The following is a 7,488-nucleotide window of genomic DNA, read 5'->3' as shown; positions in this document are numbered from 1 at the left end:
AAGTTGCCCATTACCCATTATTCTGGTCACAACTGCGAAACTTCAATGCACCCTGGTTGTGTATCCATATGGCACAGGTCTTCTTATCTAGGGTTAACATAACCCAACGTAACCCTCTAGAGTAAAATACAAATTGCGACGAAAATGACGAAAATATCTAAAATGCTGAAAAAAAAAAAAAAAGAAACATCAGAATCAAGTAATTGTATTTTTGGCTGAAACTGTAATAATACTGAAATAACAATGATTAGATGGATGTGTTGTGCTTCCTAGAATGAGAGGCTTAGGAGGGTTAAAATTGTGATTGAAGAGTTGAGAGGAAGGATGGGCCTTGAATGTATCAGTGTTGTGAGGAGGAGTAGATGAAATGTTTGGGCATGTTGAAAGGATGGGAGATGACAACTGGGTGCGGAAGGTGCAACTACGCGAGGTATGAATGTCGAGGGTTGGGTTACAAGAAGCAGACCAAAAAAGACCTGGGACAAGGTCTCAGAGTGTGACCTCAGGGTTTTGGACAGAATAGGAGTCGCCAGAGATTGAACATCCTACAGAGCTGCCATCAGGGGACCAAGGCTGAAGTATGCAAGCATGTAGGAGCCCTTATTAACAAAATTAAATGATACCAACTCTAACATATGGAAGTGAAGCTTGGACGTTGTTGGAAGGACACAAGTCAAGAGTGAGAGCAGTGGAAATGAGTTATTTAAGAGGAGCCTGTGGAGTCATATGGAGAGACAGGCTGACGAATGAAGATATAAAGGAGAGTTGTGGTGTGGATGTGTATGTAATAGGAAGCGTTATGAGGAACACACTGAGGTGGTTTGGCCATGTGGAGAGGATGGAGGGTGAAAGACTGACGAAGAGAGTGTATTTGAGTGAGGTGGAGGGGGGAAGAGGGAGGGGGAGGCCGAGGATGAGATGGAGGGATGGGGTGGAGAGGTATATGAGAGAGGAGGGTGTGAGTTGGGAGCAGGGCAGTGAAATGGTGGGGGACAGGGCGACTTGGAGGCGATTTGTTTGTGGCCACCCCAGACGGGATTGAGGCGTCTGGCAATAGATAGATAGATAGAAATGAAACTCCCAGATACCGGTAATTCTTTTAACCCAGAAGAAACTCTTAGGACTGGTGTGAAGAGTAAAGTTGCATGCAGATGCTCTTTTGCCATAGTTAACATATCCTGAATGACGAGAGTCAGTGATGATGATGGTAACCAAATTCACACTTCAGTTTTCAGAGAGCTGCCCTTGGTTGTGAACTGGAGTCAATGGTCACTAAGCTGGAGGAACAAGTAACCTTTTTGGAACAGGTAAGTTCATGATTATATTTTTCTCTAGTTTATTTAAAACTACAAAAGTACCGTAGTATGCTGTAGCCTGTAATTTGTACAATATTTAGGATGTAGCAAAATCTTTATATTTCATCATTTACTGTACCAGTTCCTTATTTTCCAGTGGGGTGTGTAGGATTTGTAAACAATGAAAGAAAAAGAAACTTTCTACAATAGACCAAATGAAGTTGAATAGACATCTGCTCGATCATCATTTGGGCCTTCAGAAGCCTTAGCTCCATTCTGCATTGGGCCAGTCTTGGTCCAGTTGAACCTACTATATATGACTCAATTGGACCTCACACCTGATGAGTCTTTTCACTGAGGGCCACCTCGTGGTGCACTGGGAGCTACTGGAAAAGCAAGGTTAGGTTAGGTGGCTTCGATGGCCCTCAGTGAAAAGACCAACCAGTTTGATTAGGTGGCTGTCGGTGGCCCTCATTGAAGAGACCAACCCCTCACACTTACTAGGGGCTCTGCACTAGGGTTACCACCTCTAATTTTTAATGTAAGAAATGCCCTACAGAAGATGTTGGGATTGGGGAGGGAGAAAGAGTGCAAATAAACATGGGTCATTCCACGAAGATGTCAACCTTTTGTGTCAAAATCAGAATTGCTTAAAAGTATATAAATTATACATCATTTTAAAGCTTAATCATTGAATTTTATGAATATGAAGAAAAAAAAAGCCTAAACTGTCAACTAAGGGAACTGCATAAAAAATTGTCATATTATGTCACTGAAGAAAAATCAGTGCTGAATTTAGCAATTTTCATAACATCATTGACCAGAGTATGTTATTGTTTGGAATGCTGACATTGTGTTTTATCGAAAATGCGTCTGTTTGAGTTGTGATTGACACTACAGTTGTTTGCATACATGTTGTGATCAGAATGTTGCATGACCTTGAAATGGAAGTATTTCAGGAGTAACGTGTCACGTTTTTTTCCCCATTTTTCCCATACACAGCTAACAAACTGGAGAATACCAACATAACTTTATATTATAAATAGGCATCCCAAGGCCTTAATAATGTAACGTTGGGATACTTTGAAACAGACCTTGGTAAGCCACATGGTCCGTCACACACGTTACATGCCCACTGTGAGGAATGTTACCGGAAAGTGATGTAACGTTTCTCACGCACACCGTTGAACAAAAAATCAAATCTGTGACTATTTACACTGCAGTTATTCTTTATGTCAAAGATGGAGAGACTGCTACAACGCTATTAGCAGCAGTTTCAAATACAGCCTCACACTCTAGTCTTGAAGTTCAGGTGTTTAATAATGCTATTTTTGATTATTTGAATTCTCCAGGTATTCATTTTACACATATATTATTGTGGACTGACGGGGCAGCGGCCCACTTCAAGAATAGGTATGCTATGGCAGCTCCAACCTTTTACAGTACAAAGACCTCCACAACTGCACTGCTGAATGGAACTTTCAAGAAAGTTATCATGGCAAGGGCCCTCATGATGGGATTGGAGCTTTACTAAAATGGAATGTCTACTGTACAGGCGTGTTTTGCAGGGTTGCTGTACAGTAAGGTCTGCTGTAGAATTTTTTGAGGAGGCTGAACAAATAGCAGATAAAACTTAACTAATGTATATGTCTACTGAATATATAAACACTGAGATGTCAAAATATGTGGAGATCTGGAAAAACTGTAAGGTAGCAAAATCCATTCAGCAGTGCAGGTCAGTAAAACCTCTTGGCCACTGTAAAGTATCATTGTATCATTTGATTGCAATGACCTTTTAAGCAGTGCTATCTTCAGGAGACTGGCTATGACCCACAATCTGACTCCAGTACTAGCAGTGATAGGGAAAGGACACCATCTTTTGCAGAAATGCCAGAGTCATTCATATCCCTGCCTGAGTCACAGAGTACTACAGATATTGAGGCAACACAAAAACCATCCCCAGGTAACTATGTACTAGTTCATTACACTACCGAGAAGTTGTCGAAGTATTATGTTGCAGTGGTAGAATCAGCTCCGGAGCCAGGCATGTTCGAAGTTAATTGTTTAAGAAAGAGAGGCACTGACAGAATGGGTGATAGCCAATTTCATTTTCCTGACAACCCTGACAGAGATGAGATCTCAGAGGATATGGTTGTGCAGGTATTGCCAATTTCTCATGTGTCAAGAATGACACACATTGAAAGGGGTGAACTCTCCTTCCGTCAATCAATTAGTCTAAAAGGATGAATTTTCCATCTTCGATGAGCAAGTAGTTGATCTTTAATTTTTGTGTTGTTTATGTCATTGGTCTGATATACAGGCAAGCTTATCATGTAACTTTCACATCAGTTACTGGCTGTAGGGTTACCTACATGTTATAAGGTAATTTATATTCATAATATTCAGAATTACATTGTTCTTTTCCTCTGCATCACCCCCAACCCTGCTTTACAAGAATCATATTTTGGTTAATTTATCATGTGTTTCACATTAGTATGTGATTTACATTGTTTTGTGAGACTTACAATTGCTGTAACCTTCATAAGAGATTACAGTAATCCCCGTAATATCCGGATGCCCAGTTTCCGGACATCCCCAATAACCGGACGTTTTCGTCCTGGGATCCAATATTCCCAAAATGGGCCAAAAACCTAAAAAAATTCGAAAAAAATCCGACTTTTTCCCGCCCGTAATTTGAAGTTGGCGTGTGTGGCGCGGGCCAGCTGTGTTTTGGTGCGTTGTTCCGCCGACGTCCGCTAGAGCGCCCCTGCATCCTCCCCACTTACTGCCTGTCTCTTGTTGTGTGTGCACGCTCGTCGTCATGGCCGCCCACATGCTCGCTTTTGTGGTGGTGTCTTACCTGCTGCAGGCTCTCCTGCTGCTCTCGTGCCTCTCCTTCATGTGTGTGATGATGGTCCCGCTGCCTGAGAAGAGGAAGAGAGTGGTTTTGACTCTGGAGAAGAAGAGGGAAATATTGGACAAGGTGGATGCAGGATGGTCTTCCTCACGCATCCTTCGTGAATTCAACCTGGCCCGATCTACTTTGATATCAAGAGATCCCATGACAAACTCATGCAGTACACGGCTGACTTCTTGTCGAAAAGCAAACGCAACATGGAGAGGAAGGTGATGTATACTCCCAGGTATGCAGAACTCGACCGCTCCACATTGATTTGGTATTGACAGCAACGTGCTGCTGGTGTGATGGTGTGTGGCACGGAGCTGAAGGCTGCTGCTGAGAAGTTCGCAAGGCTTCACGATGCCCTAGACTTCAAGGCATTTGAAGGTTGGCTTTTCGCGTTCAAGTTATGACATGGCCTTACCAACCGTAAGTCTCATGGCGAAGCTTTGGATGCCAACGGGGATGGAGTAAACGAGAGTCGGCAGAAGGTGAAGCGCTTGATCGACAGGGAGGGCCTAACTCTCGGTCAAGTCTACAACGCTGACAAAACTGGCTTATTCTATATCTCTTTGCCTACAAACACTCTAGCCGAGGAGACGGAAAAACGTGTACAGTCGACTCTCTGTCCTCGCGGTTCCTCTGTTTGCGGTTTCGATTGTTCACGGTTTGTCACCAGGGAAACCAAATCACCTCTTTTGAAGCCCAGAGAAAAATGGAAACACATTCAAATTGCGCGCCACACGCTGCATACTGCCCGCAGCGCCTCACGCACCACCCCCGCATTGTTTTGAATCTCTCGCGGCAGGCTCTCTCATTCTCAGGTTCTGAGATAATTCACCATCAAGTCAATTCATCGTCAGACAATTTGCCATCAAAACATGGACGATTCCCCTTCAGGACAATTCGCACCCTGGACGATTCCCCATCATTCAATAAATACAGTACTGTATATTTATTTTTGAATAATTAATGCTTTAATAACTAATTTTCAGGGGGATCTATCAAAGTCTATGTTCATTCAAAGCGCGTAGGCTTGGGATATCATTTATAAGTTGCACTTTTAGCCAATAATTAATGTGTTTCTACTTCGCTGTAGTCGACTTTGAATTATATTCTAGCGTCACCCATAGCTGTCTTCATTAATTTTCATTGGTACTACAACATCCTGGGTATATTTTAAAATGACTCTGAAGAGGTACAAGTATATATTTAACTCAAATGACAATATTCAACGTGTTATTCTGATCGGCCATAGTGGACGCAAACTGTGGGGAAAGATATGGCTGAGCCTCAACAGATCTCACTAAATTTATTATAAAAACAATAAACCACCACCACTTTTAAAACTCGTATATTTAAAAGACTATTATAGTATGTAAAAAATGACGGGGAATCGTCCTGACGGCGAAAAGTCCCGATGGCGAATTATCTTGTTATTGTTGTGACTGTGAATTGACGACGGCGAATTGTCTCAAAACCCATTCTCACTGTTACCATGCTTGTGTGTGCTTGTACTCACTGATCTCTCCGTGACACCATCATTTTATCTACCATGGGCCCTAGGAGAGCAGCCAAGACATCTCCTGAAGGCACCCCAAAGCGCCAGAAGAAGGTAATGACCCTGCTGGAGAAGGTAGAATTGCTGGACAAGTTACGGGAGGGAAAATCCTGGTAACAGTGGTGGAGGGTGAGAGTGTAGCTGTGACGAGCGGTGTGAGCGGCCATCCACCTACGCAATTAAACTATTTTTTTCATACTTTAATTATAAATAAAGTGTTTATTGACATGTACACAGGGGTTTTCTTTCATTAAAGAAGGAATTGGGGGGCTAGGGGTGTTTATAGGGGCGCACCAAATTTACACGGATTTTCGATCTTCGCTGGGGTCTCAGGCCCCTAACCCCCGCGAAGACAGAGGGTCGACTGTACTTGGCCACAAGCTCTGCAAGCAACGGATATCTGCTTTGTGTTGTGCCAATGTTAACGGCATGCACCAGCTCAAGCCCGTTATTGTTGGCCATGCAAAGCAACTTCAGTGTCTTTGTGGGGTGATGGATGTCCTTCCTGTCGTCTGGTACCATTCCTTGAAGGCATGGTTCACAGCCCAGATCATCAAAGACTGGTTCCACCACCATTTCGTCAAGGAAGTCATCCATTATCAGACGGAGAAACTGGGAATCCCACGCGACCAGGTAAAGGCACTCCTCCTCGACAATGCACCTGCCCACCCGTGCGACAAGGAGTTGGTGGCTGAGAATGGGCGCATTAGGTGTATGTTTCTGCCACCTAATACTACTGCTCTCATCCAACCAATGGACCAAGGAGTGATCGTGGCAATGAAGAGGCTGTACTGCCGGAAGTTCCTGGACGAGGTGATGGTTGTTCTCGAGGACGAGGACGACCACAGGGAGGGACGGGACACGTGAGGTCAGCGGACTTTGGAAAACCTTCGCCACTACAACATCAAGTCTGCCATCTACAACTGGGCCAGTGTATGGAAGGAGATCCCTGTCAAGACTCTAGAAAATGGTTGGTCTCGTCTGCTTCTCGGAATGGATGTGGAGCACGATTTCCTAGGTTCTGACGTGGATGACTTCCATGCACATCTAGATGCGCATGGGGACGCTGTTGATGTGGACGAAGTGCGTAAGTGGTTGGATGATGACGAGGGCGATCCTGGGTATCAGACATTGTCTGATATCGAGATTGCATCTTCAGTTGCAGGTGTCAGAACCCAGCTTGAAGATTCCGACGAGGACGGCGACGATGATGCGGACTCCTCTCAGCGTGACACTACTCCAGCCATCCCCAAGTTGAGCTCACTCCAGGAACACCTAGAGTTCATTCTGGACTACCTGGAGCACCTGGACTGCGACAGGGAGATGGGGCCCTTGGGACTTGTGGAGGAAGTGCTCGCTTTTAGGCAGCGCATCATTAATCATCAAAATCGTCATTCCTTGCGTCAATCAACCATTGACAGCTTTTTCAGGCCCGTGACCCCTGCTGTGTCCAGCCCTGGCTCCACTCCATTGTCTCCCCAAGACAGGCCCTCATGCTCCGAGCCACAGCCCAGCACATGAGGCATGGTGGAGTCACCACTTGATGCTAGTTTGCGCCTCTCTTCAGAGTCGTCTGCAGTGGGTACGCCATCACCACGACCCAGCGACGCACCCCTAGGTCACCTGCATGAGCTACTGTCAGACTCTGACAGTGATTAGATGCCTAGAACTTCTCCACTAGACCACGCAGAAATTTATAGTGTTGTGCAGTGAAAAAAAAACAGTGCATAGTG

The 7,488-nt window shown here is 44.6% G+C and overlaps 1 protein-coding gene across 1 annotated transcript in view; it reads left to right on the top strand.

Moving 5' to 3' along the window:
• The first annotated feature begins 530 nt into the window (after nucleotides 1-530).
• Nucleotides 531-7,488, top strand: part of Ufsp1 (UFM1 specific peptidase 1) — a 112,321-nt gene continuing 105,363 nt past the window's right edge. The window contains exon 1 of the mRNA XM_080285012.1: nucleotides 531-578. The gene's annotated coding sequence lies outside the window, so the exon portion shown is untranslated. The remainder of the gene's footprint in view (nucleotides 579-7,488) is intronic.

This window comes from Coenobita brevimanus, chromosome 103 (genome assembly GCF_032717465.1).
Source record: "Coenobita brevimanus isolate Jiangsu-jjx chromosome 103, ASM3271746v2, whole genome shotgun sequence".
NCBI lineage: Eukaryota > Metazoa > Arthropoda > Malacostraca > Decapoda > Coenobitidae > Coenobita > Coenobita brevimanus.
The sequence above is the reverse complement of the archived record's forward strand: the minus strand, read 5'-3'. Positions and strand labels throughout refer to the sequence as shown.